Raw genomic sequence first — 12,857 nt, 5'->3', positions numbered from 1 at the left:
ACCAGGTGCTTCACCTGCATTTTCTTACAGAGAGCCTCCATTAGGTGAGACATAAATTGGGTCCCTCGATCAGTAAGCATTTCCCTGGGAAATCCTACACGTGAAAAGATGGCCAACAGGGCATCCGCCACCTTATCTGCCCTAGTTGACGACAGAGCTACTGCCTCTGGGTACCGGGTAGCGTAGTCTACCACAGTAAGAATAAATCGCTTTCCAGAGCTGCTGGAGACGGCCAGCGGGCCCACAATGTCCACCGCAATCCTCTGGAAAGGCTCCTCTATCACTGGCAAAGGGATCAGGGGAGCCTTAAGAGCAGGCCCCGCCTTCCCCACTCTTTGACAGGTGACACAGGAGCGGCAATAGTTTGACACATCTGTCCCCATCTTAGGCCAATAGAAGTGTTGAGACAGCCGGGCCTTAGTTTTGCTGATCCCCAAGTGTCCAGCTAGCGGGATCTCATGGGCAATCCGCAACAACTCACCCCAGAATTGCTGTGGGACGACCAGCTGTCTTTCCCTCAACCACTCCGTTTGTGATTCTCCGGGTACTGTCTCCCGGTACAACCTTCCTCCTTCCCAGAACACCTTCTCCTTATCAGTCTCGGAGAAGCGCGTCCCGGCGAGTTGTCTCAAACTCTCTAGGCTCGCATCTGTGTGCAGAGCGGCCTGAAACTCCTGGCTAGGGGAAGCCAGAAGCGACGTCAGGGTCCCTTCCCCACGGGAGCCCTCTGGGACCTGCTCTGGGTCCACCTCTGGTTCAGTCATTCTGATGACTGAGGAGGGTCCGGGAGGCAAACAGTTATCTGCGTTCCGGGCACTCTGACTGCGGGTGACAGCAGCTATGTAGGCTGTCTCCCCGGGGATTTCTACAGACCCAACAGCCGACGCTGCTATGGGCTCTACCTCCCCATCCACCCCCATTACCTCAGGAGCATTGCTACTTATGGGCCAGTTACCTTCCTCGGTGGCACTGGTCAATTGCATGGCATCCACTTCCTCACGGTTCCCATGTATTTCCCCATTTCTTGTAGCACCGACACTTGCCCCTGCTAGGGGTTCCTCAGCCGTCTCACTCCGCGGAGCGACGTGGCTGAGCACTCCTGTACCTATGGACACATCAACTTTCACAGAAACATCATTATCAGATACAGTTGGCACAGGTACAGCATTTTCACCATCAATCCTAGGGAAAAAATGGTTAGCAGATGCATCACTACAAGATAAAGCATGGTCAGGTAACACATGCGATTTCCCATCATCATCATCATCATCATCAGGGTTAACGTTACCCTTATTAGCAGATTGGGGAGGGGTGTCAGGGACGTAGTATGCAAACAACCTCCCCAAATCAGTCCCCAACAAAACATCAGTGGGCAAATTATCAGACAGCCCCACTTCTTTCACCCCGCTCCCGGCACCCCAATCAATAAAAACCCGGGCCATCGGTAAGGGACAGCTGATGCCACCAATCCCAGTGACAGTTAGGGTTTTCCCCGGAATGATTTCTTCAGGGGCCGCCAGTTCGGGTCGGATGAGGGTTCGTTCAGCCCCGGTGTCCTTGAGGCCGGTAGCAACACGACCTCCCACAGTGACGGGCTGTACGTTGTCACACACCCTCCCAACCACACCACCCACCAAAAGAACAGCTGCATTAGGCCCTGGGGCCTGGGATGAGGGGTTCTTCTGCTTGGCTTGACATTGGTGACTGAGGTGTCCAGTCTGCCTGCAGTGGTAACACTGGCGAAGTTCGGTGGTAGGCCTGGTGCTGTTGGCCACGGGGACAGGACCTCTGGTGTGTTGGCTGGCAGGGGTACCGGCGTTGGCTGCAGGCTTACCCCCTCTCCAGCTGGTGGTGACTGGCTTCCGCACTTCCGATCTACGGTTGGCCTCATAGGCATCGGCAATCTGCGCTGCTTTCGTCACATCGTTGGGTTCTCTGTCCATCACGAACTGTCGCACTTCAGTTGGGCAAAGACGGAAGAACTGGTCTCGCAGCTGTGCAAAGGTGGTCACTGACAGTCCTTGGGTCCACTGGTCAAAGTGGGTCCCCAGTCTATGCACCACATCACTGTAACTGTCGTGTGGGCCACGTAGGAGGGTCCGAAACTTTTTACGGTACACCTCGGGTGTAAGCTGGTACTTGGCTATCAGAGCCTGCTTGATGGCCTCATAGTCACCATCTTGTTCTTGAGGGAGGGCGGCAAACGCCTCCAGAGCTTTTCCTCTCAGCCCTGGTGTAAGGTACCGTGCCCATTCTTGTGTAGGCAGCTGGTACTGTCTGCAGGCTTTCTCAAAGGCCCGCAGAAAAGTGTCCAAGTCCCCATCCTTTTCCATAACAGGAAAGTGGTCGGGCCGGGGCTTTGGTGTCTGAGCGCTGCTGGGCTCACGACCGGACTGGGACAACCCCTGCATTTGCAGTCGGGCCATCTGCAGCTGGTGCTCCCGCTGCGCTTGGGCCTCTCGCTCGGCTCGGGCCTCGGCCTCCTGCCGGTATTGCTGAATCAGCTGCAGACGTCGGTCCAGGTCATCTGCAGAGCATTGTTGCAGAGCCAGCTGCAGGAGGTGGTCTGCACCCCCCTGGTTGCCAGTAGGGCCCGTATTCAGTGGTTGGACCTCTGCTGCAGCACCATGTTCGCTTGTGCCGGCTTCTGCGGCCTCTGGGCTCTGTGGCCTGGCTTGGTCTACTTCAAATTGCACCAGTTCAGCGACCATTTGAGCCTTGGTTTTGTTTGTACAGTCAATCTGCTGTGACATGCACAAGGCCATAAGAGTGTCCTTGGACTGCTTCTTATAAAAGGTTTCTCCCAGCACAACCATGGTTGCCAAATAAAAGATAGGATAGAAAAACGAAGAAAAAGGGAGGGGATAATCACCAGTACACAATTGTCTCACAACTAATAAACACTGAGTTCGTTCTCCAAACTTATTTGCGCAGAGTTCTCGCAAGAACTTTCTGCAAGTTTTTAGTGAGAGGAATGATTGCTCAAACCAAATCACTAATGCTCTAATATCCCACCGCTGCCACCAATATGTCACGATTCACACCGTGACTGTCACCAATTGTCAAGATCCCTTAGCCGCTGCCTACAATATGTCACGGATTGGGGTGACTTTAGACCAACAGACGGCTATCACATGTGCAGGGGGCTTATCCTAGTTATCCCTCCACTGCCACAATGTGATGAAAAAAAACACACACGAGGCTATTGACCTCTTGTTTACAGCAGGGGCTTATTTTAGGTATCCCACTGCTCTTTAGTATACCATGAACTGCAGGGATTTGTGTATATCCCGCTTGCAGTTCCACTTAAACCTTGCAGCTCTCTGGCGCCCCCCTTTCTCTCAGGTCAGATTAGGTACTGCACCTAGGGTGATTAGTCGCCAGAAACGCTGCCTGCTATGTACTGGCTATTGGGTGCACTGCCGCGACGCGATAACTACTCCCACTCAGGCAGGAACAATAATTATCAAGCCGCAGTCGCTACAGGGACCCCCAAAAGCTGGCACACGGTCGCTGCCACCAGCTCCAATTGAACGGGTCTGGAGCAAACCCCAAAAAAACAGTAGCGTAATTCCCTTCAGAGACAGGGTACGGTTTAGGGCAGGAAGAACGAACTAGTATTAAATAATATACCCCATAAATGATTTTTAGGCAGTGTTTATAAAAATATTTTACAAAGATGTTACAAATGAGACAATTGCAAATATGTACAAGGTAATTATAAAAATAAAAGGATTAAATGAAGAAAAGATAACACTCACATATTCTCAGATCATTGCATTGCAGGCAACAGGCTAGGAGCTTTCCATCTATCCCAGTGCATTGGCACTCGCAGTCTGGTCGCTTCAGGTAAAAAAACTCACAACTCTGCTCTCTTGGATGCCTGCCAGCACTTAAAACCTACAGTCTGTGACCTCACAGAAAGGGCTTGGTTTTCCAACTCCTCCTACCTCTTCGGTTTCACTAACTGGGCATTAAATATATCTGATGCCCGTAACTTCGCTACAGAGCATAAAATAATCGCACCATACCCATCGTTCATCTCGCAGTACCGTGGGCACTCCGACGAGACCAAACAAGTCCTATTTGTCACGCACACTGACTGAAAAATCCCTACTTCTTCACCAGATGGAGCTACATGCCTGTGATTATAGTGATGCGTAGATCCTCCGAGTGTGATTATGACGATATATTTTGGTGTTCGTAACTTAAACGGTTTGCATAATATCTTTCAAAAACAGAACAAAGGATTTTCATGATTCTAGAAGTTTCTCTAACAGTTCCTGCTAACACAAATTTCTCTTGCAGCTATGCTAGTCGTAAATACCTTTCGTCAATAAAACTCCCCCACAAGGCAAGCTCTTCTACACAGACAGATAGAAACACAGGGAAGGAAAGAGAACCAGAGAGAGGGGGGGGGGGGTTTAGCCCCCGCATGCTAGCAAGAAAACTAACTTATGATATTTCATACCATATCGTGACAATTTCCCTTTGGACCAGTGTATTAACCCCTTCCTGATCTCTGCTCTACATGGACATCACATGTCCAGTGCGGGTGTATGTGCCGGCTCAGGAGCTGCGTTACACAGCCGGCATCTGCCTGTGCCAGCAGCAATCAGAGCTGCTCTTAGCCACCTTAAATGCTACAGTTATTCTTAAAGTGGCATTTAAGGTGGTCCCAGGGGTGCCCAACAGCCATACCACTGATGGGTTGTAATGACAGCCGGATGGTAGACCCCCATGGCTGCAATATTGACACTCCTGGGGGCGCAGAGGCATCTTACTCTTGTATTGTAAGATATTGTACAAGTGATCAGGCCCAAAGGGAGTGAAAAAAGGGAAGCAATACAGATATATTACATACTACATATATAAATTACAAATAAAATTAAAATCACACCTTCCTCCCCTATTAAAAATAAATACATTACAAAAATAGACCTTTATGGCATCACCATATCTGTTAGGCTATGTTCACACTTTGCGGTTTTTGCTGCGGATCCGCAGCGGATTTGACGCTGCGGATCCGCAGCAGTTTTCCATGCAGGGTACAGTACAATGTTGCCCTATGGAAAACAAAAACCGCTGTGCCCACTTTGCGGAAAATCCCTTTAAAAACCGCGCGGAATTGCTGCGGAAAAAAAGAAGGAGCATGTCACTTCTTTCTGCGGATTCCGCAGCGGTTTTCAACATGCACCAATAGGAAAGTGCTGTTGAAAACCCGCAGAGGAATCCGCAGAAGAAACCGCAGGGAAAACCGCAGTGGTTTTTCAATGCGGTTTTTCCAAATCCGCTGCGGAAAAATCCGCAGCAAAATCTGCAAAGTGTGAACATGCCCTTAAAGTCCAATCTATCAAAATCTAAAATTAAGTAACCCATACGGTAAATGCCAGCGCCGCCGTTTTTTGGTCGCTGCAAAATATGCATTAAAAAGTAAGGAAAATATCCTATGTACCCCAACATGGTATCAATAAATATGTCAACTCAAGGGGTTAATGGATCGAAATAGCCTAATCCGTAGCAACCCTTCGTTCTGTAAAAAATGGAAGCTGAATGTATCTCCTTTATTATACATTAAAGTCTGGAAAACATTGGATCCCTTTAAATTTGCATGTCTGTTTTTTTATCCATTTTTTTTCCCCAAAAGGGAGTCACATGGTCTGAAAACCAAGATGATACGTTTCGCCTTTTATTATGAACGCTTCTTCAGGGGTTTATGAACTGTTTCCTGAGGAAGAATTCACAACAACTCGTAAAACTCATGTTGGGGCCAATAGGAGAGTGAGATGATGCTCCGGCTATTTGGAACATTGGAAATTTTGCAGTTTGATTTTGGTAATCTTGATATTCTGTCCGTTTAATCTTTAGTGGCCCAGCTATGTGTAAGAACATTTTTTTCTTTTCTCACCAACTCGTGCTGTTTACCTGGTTCTTGAACAATTATTTATGCAGTTGTGTTTTTAGTGAGTCTAGAATAAAATTAATAGATTTTTGTGACAAGAAGTACTCCTTGTTTTTTGATTTTTGATGTACAGTGGCTTGCAAAAGTATTCGCCCCCTTGGCATTTTACGTGTTTTGCTACCTCATAACCTAGAATTTCCCTGTTTTTTAGGTTTTACATCAGTTCATGTACAGAAGATAACGACACCTGTGAACATTTGGTTTTCTTTTTATTGTGAAGCAAACAATAAATAGAACAAAATGACTGAAAACTTCACTGTGCATAACTATTCACCCCCTTAATTCAGTACTTTGTAGAGCCTCCTTTTACGGCAATTACAGATGTAAGTCGCTTTTGATAAGTTTCTTTGATTTTCCACATCTTGTCCACTGGGATTTTTGCCCACTCCTCAGGGTAAAACTGCTCCAGCTCCTTCAGGTTAGATGTTTCCTCTGGAGAACAGCAATCTTCACGTCTCCATTGGATGAAGGTCTGCGCTGTGACTCGGCCGCTCCAGAACATTTACACGTTTCCCTTCCACCGCTCGAGTGTTGCTTTAGCAGTATGCTTTGGATCATTGACTTGCTGAAACGTAAATCTCCATCCCAGTCTCAAATCGCTGACAGCCTGAAACAGGTTTTGCTCCAAAATATCTCTATTTCTCACCATCCATCTTCCCCTTGACTCAGATCATTTTCCTTGACCCTGTTGCTGAAAAACATCTCCACAGACTGATCCTGCCACCACCATGTTTCACTGTGGGGATGGTGTTCTTGGGATAATGAGCTGTGTTGTTTTGGTGCTAGACATAGTGTATACCTTAGTGCCCAAAAAGTTCAATCTTGGTCTCTGACCACAGCACCTTCCTCCATACAGTTGCGGAGTCTCTCACATGTCTTTTGGCAAACACAAAAAGAGTTTTACAATTTTTGTGTGTAAGTAAAGGCTTTTTTTCTGCCCACTCTTCCATAAAGGCCGCCTCTAAGTAGTGTACGGCTTACTGTGGCCTTATGGTCTTAGTCTCGGCTTGGGAACTCTGCAGCTCCTTCATTGTTACCTTCGGTCTCTGTGCTGCCTCTCTGATTAATGCCCTCCTTGCCCAGGCTCAGAGTTTTGGTGAGCGTCCGCCCTTAACATGTTTGTTCTGGCACCATGTTCCTTCCATTTCATGATAATGGATTTGATGGTGCTCTGGGGATCATCAGAGACTGGAAGAGATCTTTTTTTTTTCATAACCCAACTCTGACTTGTACTTCTCAACAACTTTGTCCCTGCTTTATGGCCAAAGTGAACATGCGTTTATGTGCCGCACGTATACCAACTTAAACCAAGCTCCATTTTTGTGTTTTTTTTCTTTGTATTTTTGTACTGCCGATTTTGCAAGTTTTCGCACCTACAGAGAATGGAGAGGGCTGTAATTTTTATCGTAGGTACACTTCACCTGTGAGAGACACATTCTAAAAATAAAAGCCAGAAAATCACATTGTAGGATTTTTAAATAATTAACCCCTTCACGTACTAGTACTGCGCATGTCGTGTCACCTCCTTTGATGTGGGCTCCGGCTGTTTTGAACAGCTGACGTGCCTGGAACAGCCGCGAGTAGAATCGCGATCCACCCACGGCTATTAACCCATTAAATGCGGCTGTCAAACTCTTGTCAGCGGCATTTAACACTCGCTTCCGGCAAGCACACCGGAAATCCCGCCATCGGTGACCCCCGTCATGTGATTGTGGGTCACCAATGGGTCAGCATGACAACCTGAGTTCTTCTGGAGACCTCTATGGTTGTGGATGCTGGACTGCTATGAGCGCCGACCACCAGGCAATTCTGCTGCATACAGGTGATCTGATCATCGCCCCTATGTAGCAGAGCCGATCAGGCCATGGCAGCTTCTAGTCTCTCATGGAGGCTATTGAGGCATGCCAAAAAAAAAAAAATATTTTTACAAATAAAACAATAAAAAAAATAAACATACACATATTTGATATCGCCGCATTCAGAATCACCCGATCTATCAGTCTAAAAAAGAATTAACCCAATCACTAAACCTCATAAAAGGAAAAAAAATTAAAAACCCCAGAATTACGTTGTTTTTTTTGGTCGCCGCAACATTGCATTTTAATGCAATAACGGGCGATCAAAAAAAACGTATCTGCAGCAAAATGGTATCAATAAAAACGTCAGCTCGGCACGCAATAAACTAACCCTGACCAAGCCCGAGATCACGAGAAATGGAAATGCTACTGGTCTCGGAAAATGATGCAATTGTTTTTTTTTAACAAACTGTGGATTTTTTTCACCATTTAAATAAAAAAGAACCTAGACATGTTGTTTGATGTCTATGAACTCGTAATGACCTGGACAATCATAATGGCAGCTGAGTTTTAGAAATTTCACCGCACTTGGAATTTTTTTCCCACTTTTAGTACACGGTATGGTAAAACCAATGGTGTTGTTCAAAAGTACAACTCGTCCCGCAAAAAACAAGCCCTCATATGGCCGTAGTGACGGAAAAAAAAAAAAAAGTTATGACTCTGGGAAGAAGGAGAGTGAAAAACAAACGCAAAAACAAAAAAGGGCAAGGTCTTGAAGAAGTTAATATTTGGTCCAGAAAGCTTTTATTTGCAATTACAGAGGTCAGATGTTTTCTGTAGTTCTTGATCAGGTTTGCATACAGTACATCAAAGTAAATAGCTGCCCACTCTCCCCAGTCCCACAAGGTCGCTGCCTCGGGGTAATCCTGACTCAGATCTCTCCTTCAAACCACATATCCAAGCCCTTTCTACTTCCTGCCAACTCCAGTTCATAAATATCTCCGAATCTGTGCATTCCTCAACAAAAGAATCTGCAAAAACCGTACTGCATGCCCTCATCATCTCCTGCCTCGTCTACTGCAACCTCCTGCTCTGTGGCCTCCCCTCTAACACTCTCGCACCTGTCACAGGGTTACCGCAACAAAAAGGAGCCAGAAGACCGCAGCGTCGCTCTTACTCCTGCGCTGAAAAGAAACACTTCACCTTCCTTTTAAATGTGTTAATTTCTTTTGGCAGAACAGGGGTTAATCGGCCATGTCGGGAGCTCTGGGAGTCTGAGCTCTCATGTCAGAGCTAGCTTATGCTGCATGGCTTGGAGGTGAGGTGTTTATATGAGAAGGAGTTTGGAGAAGTTTTCTGAGACTGTTGCAAGGGTGATTAAGGCCGGAGTCACACTAGACCATAATACGGACGAGTGCAATGCGATAAAAAAAATCGCATAGCACTCGGCCCAATGTTAATCTATGGGGCAGCTCCTATTATCCGTTGTTTTCTTGGCCGTATTCAGGATCCTGCGATTGTCAGCGTATCTTGGCCGAGAATCACCAATGCAAGTCTATGGGTGCGAGATAAAAACGGATTACACACGGACCATCAGTGTGACTTGCGAGAAATACGCAGCGGTGTTCTATAGAAAAGTCGGCAATTCAGTGCGATGTACAGTAAAATCACACTGATAGGATAGAATAGAACAGATAAAATAAATGTCTACACATAGTATAGGTAGATATATATATATTTATATTTAATACAGCATTAGATAGCAGAATAGCCAGTAATTCAATTGCCGGCTTTTGCTCTCTCCTTTCCAAACCCGACAGGATAGGAGACATGATTACACACAGTAAACCATTGCAAATCCCTTTTTTTTTTTTTTTTGCATATTCCACACTACTAATGTTAGAAGTGTGTATGTGTAAAATTTGGGGGCTCTAGCTGCTAAAATAAAGGGTTAAATGGCGGAAAAAATTGGCGTGGGCTCCCGCGCAATTTTCTCCGCCTGAGTGGTAAAGCCAGTGACTGAGGGCAGATATTAATAGCCTAGAGATGGACCATGGTTACTGGCCCCCGCCCTGGCTAAAAACATCTGCCCCCAGCCACCCCAGAAAAGGCACATCTGGAAGATGCGCCTATTCTGGCACTTGGCCTCTCTCTTCCCACTCCCCTGTAGCGGTGGGATATGGGGTAATAAGGGGTTAATGTCACCTTGCTATTGTAAGGTGACATTAAGCCTGGTTACTAATGGAGAGGTGTCAATAAGACGCCTATCCATTATTAATCCAATATTAATAAAGGGTTAAAAAACACACACATTAGGAAAAAAGTATTTTAATGAAATAAACACACAGGGTGTTGTAATAGTTTATTATACTCTCAATCCAATTGAAGACACTTGGCACCTGAAACAAAGTTAAAATTAAAAAAAACAATATCCCATACCTTCCGTCGTTACAGTCAAGTCCCACGATGTAAATCCATCAGAAGGGGTTAAATAATTTTACAAGCAGGAGCTCTGCTCTCCTAAACCCTTCATCCAATTGTAATGTGGATCCCCTCAAATGAAAGCAGAAAGTCTGAACTTCAACTGCATCGGAATTGTTTTGTTTAAATTTCATTGTGGTAATGTCTAGAAGCAAAATTAGAAAAATGTTGTCACTGTCCAAATATATATGGACCTAACTGTATATAAAGACACATCTGCAGGTTTTTCTCAATATCTGACATGAAATCAGAATCAACCTTTCCCGCTTTAGGACAATTAGGATTACCATAATTATTATTATTTGCCAAATGCCAGAATAATGAGTGACAGAGAATGTTTTAAGGCATTTTTATTACTTTCTGCAAAGTCAAAAGTTCCCATCCATTTCATTAGTATTTGGTACCATTGCCCTTACGCTGAATGACTTGGGTTAGACGTTTGGGATCTCCTTCCACAAGATTCTCACAATAGTTGGTCGGATTTTGGGCCCACTGCTCCTGACACTGGTGTCACTGGTCCAGGTTTGTATACTCCCCTGGTCCAGCATGGCTGCCTCATGTCCTCCCTCCTCCCCGGTAGATTGTTAGCTTTTGAGTCCAGGATTTTCTCTTTGAAACTTGAGGGTTTTCTGTCTTGTACAGCACCACAGACCATGCTGGTGTTACAGAATGTTACCATCGTCGTCCCTAATAATGGGCGAGGACCCCCACCTGTCCCTAGACCCCAGTCCGTACATCTGGGCTGTGCAGTCCGCACGGTCCTTGCTGCAGTGATGATGCGGTACAGTCATTCATGGCAGCTCATGTGACGGCCCGGGTACCCCGCCATGGTTCCCTGCCCCCGTTTCCATGACCACCAATGAAACCAAAAGGGCTGCCAGTGTAGCTGGACCCTCTCTGGAAGATGAGCGAGCGAGGGAGGCAGAGCTGATTCATAGGGACAGAGCAGAGAGGGAGGAGGAGGGGAGTGAGCAGTGATGGAGGAGGAGGAGGGGGCAGCTCCAGGCTGATTGTCAATGCAAAGCCAGCTTCTGCAGAGCCCGCACACAAAGAAGCGGCCGGGAGCCTGACACACACAATATCCAGGTAGAGGCCGCACACCTGCCCCGCACCCTGCCCCGCACCTGCACCCTGCCCCGCACCTGCACCCTGCCCCGCACCTGCACCCTGCCCCGCACCTGCACCCTGCCCCGCACCCTGCCCCAATGTGCACCCCACCTATAGGAACGGACATCCGCAGGAGTCACAGGGACCCCGACACACACCCTGACTACACACCCACCGCCGCACAGTCATTGTGAGCACAGAGACCCCCAGCAGGTACCACCATCTGCAGAACAATGCTCCCCGCATCCCGGAATATGCAGAATTCCCAGCCGGACTGCGAGATGATGGGGGCGACACCGCAGAATGACCGGAACACCCCGCTCTTCTGAGAATGGTAAGCAGGGGGTGTGAACACATCCGCACTGGGCCCTATTTTATGGTGAGACCCCCGGGACATTGGTCACAATCACATGACGCCATTGTGCGGTGACCCTGGGGTAACCCAACTCTGCCGGGCCGGGACGTCGCTGTGACCCGGGGGCCCTGGGGCTGGTGGATACCTAACAATGCTGCAGGCTGGAGACGTATGCCCCGAGCACGCAGAGGGTTAATGCCGGGGCGTTGTGGGCTCCTGTCATTATTGGGAACAAGGATTTTGTAGGGTTTTCTTTTCTCCCAAGGTTCTTTTTGTGACAAAGGATCATAAAAAATGGGAAGAATTTGTTTTTTCGCTTTGCCAGAGGGGATCATTGTGCGCCGGAGACAAAGCGATTATGAATTTACCGCCCGTCAGTAGTTATAATTTACGGTGACGCTCTTCAGTACGTGACAGGAGCGGAGCTGCGAGCGAGATGTCGCCTGCGTCCCGCTGCCGGTGATCGGATGTAGCTGGCTCGCAGCCACAGGGGACGCCGTTATTCTGCTCCTACAAACTTTGCAGCCGCTCGGAGGCTTTTATCATGTTGCAGATGAAGACTTGGTAAAGTGTCGCAGCGATGGGCCAGTGATCCAGTCCGGGGCTACTTGCCCTTTAAATGACTGCAGGCATTGTCTAGGAGATATTGACACTGGAGCCGTCATTGTCTCGCTGCCTCGTGTTACATGAAAACAATGGCTAATGTTACCGTCCTCACAATGCAGCGGCCACCCGTGCAGGAGGCGCAGACACTGACGACCACGAGTGATGTATATATGTATCCACTGAGCTCGTTCTGTCCGTGCACCCGGTAATGGCCGCTGCTGGCGTGGTGCACCGGGCTGGACTGTAATACACTGGTATATACAATGTATACAGGGGTCAGAGCAGCCCCAGCAGCGGCGTCGCTTCAAACTCATGGGCCCCAATGCAAAGGCTCCAACGGGGCCCCCAATTATTGCAAGTCCTTAATAGTATTGGTCTATTCATGTGGCCAAAGGGCGTTTTGGGGCCCCAGGGCACGGCTGTGATTGCAACCCCTGCACTTATTATAGTTACGCCCGTGGCCCCGCACTGCACAGCACGCGCCGGCCCAGGGGGATTAGCCCCGCTGCCCGTTTCCAGCCCTTTGCTCATTTCGAGGCTGCAGAGTTTG

At 47.7% G+C, this 12,857-nt stretch overlaps 1 protein-coding gene across 3 annotated transcripts in view; it reads left to right on the top strand.

Moving 5' to 3' along the window:
• The first annotated feature begins 11,178 nt into the window (after nucleotides 1–11,178).
• LOC143784730 (uncharacterized) overlaps nucleotides 11,179–12,857 on the top strand; it is a 73,842-nt gene continuing 72,163 nt past the window's right edge. For all 3 annotated transcript variants that reach the window (XR_013217882.1, XR_013217881.1, XM_077273296.1), the window contains exon 1: nucleotides 11,179–11,680. The gene's annotated coding sequence lies outside the window, so the exon portion shown is untranslated. The remainder of the gene's footprint in view (nucleotides 11,681–12,857) is intronic.

This window comes from Ranitomeya variabilis, chromosome 7, assembly GCF_051348905.1.
Source record: "Ranitomeya variabilis isolate aRanVar5 chromosome 7, aRanVar5.hap1, whole genome shotgun sequence".
NCBI classification, from domain to species: domain Eukaryota; kingdom Metazoa; phylum Chordata; class Amphibia; order Anura; family Dendrobatidae; genus Ranitomeya; species Ranitomeya variabilis.
Note: the sequence above shows the minus strand (reverse complement) of the source record. Positions and strands in the feature narration are given on the sequence as shown.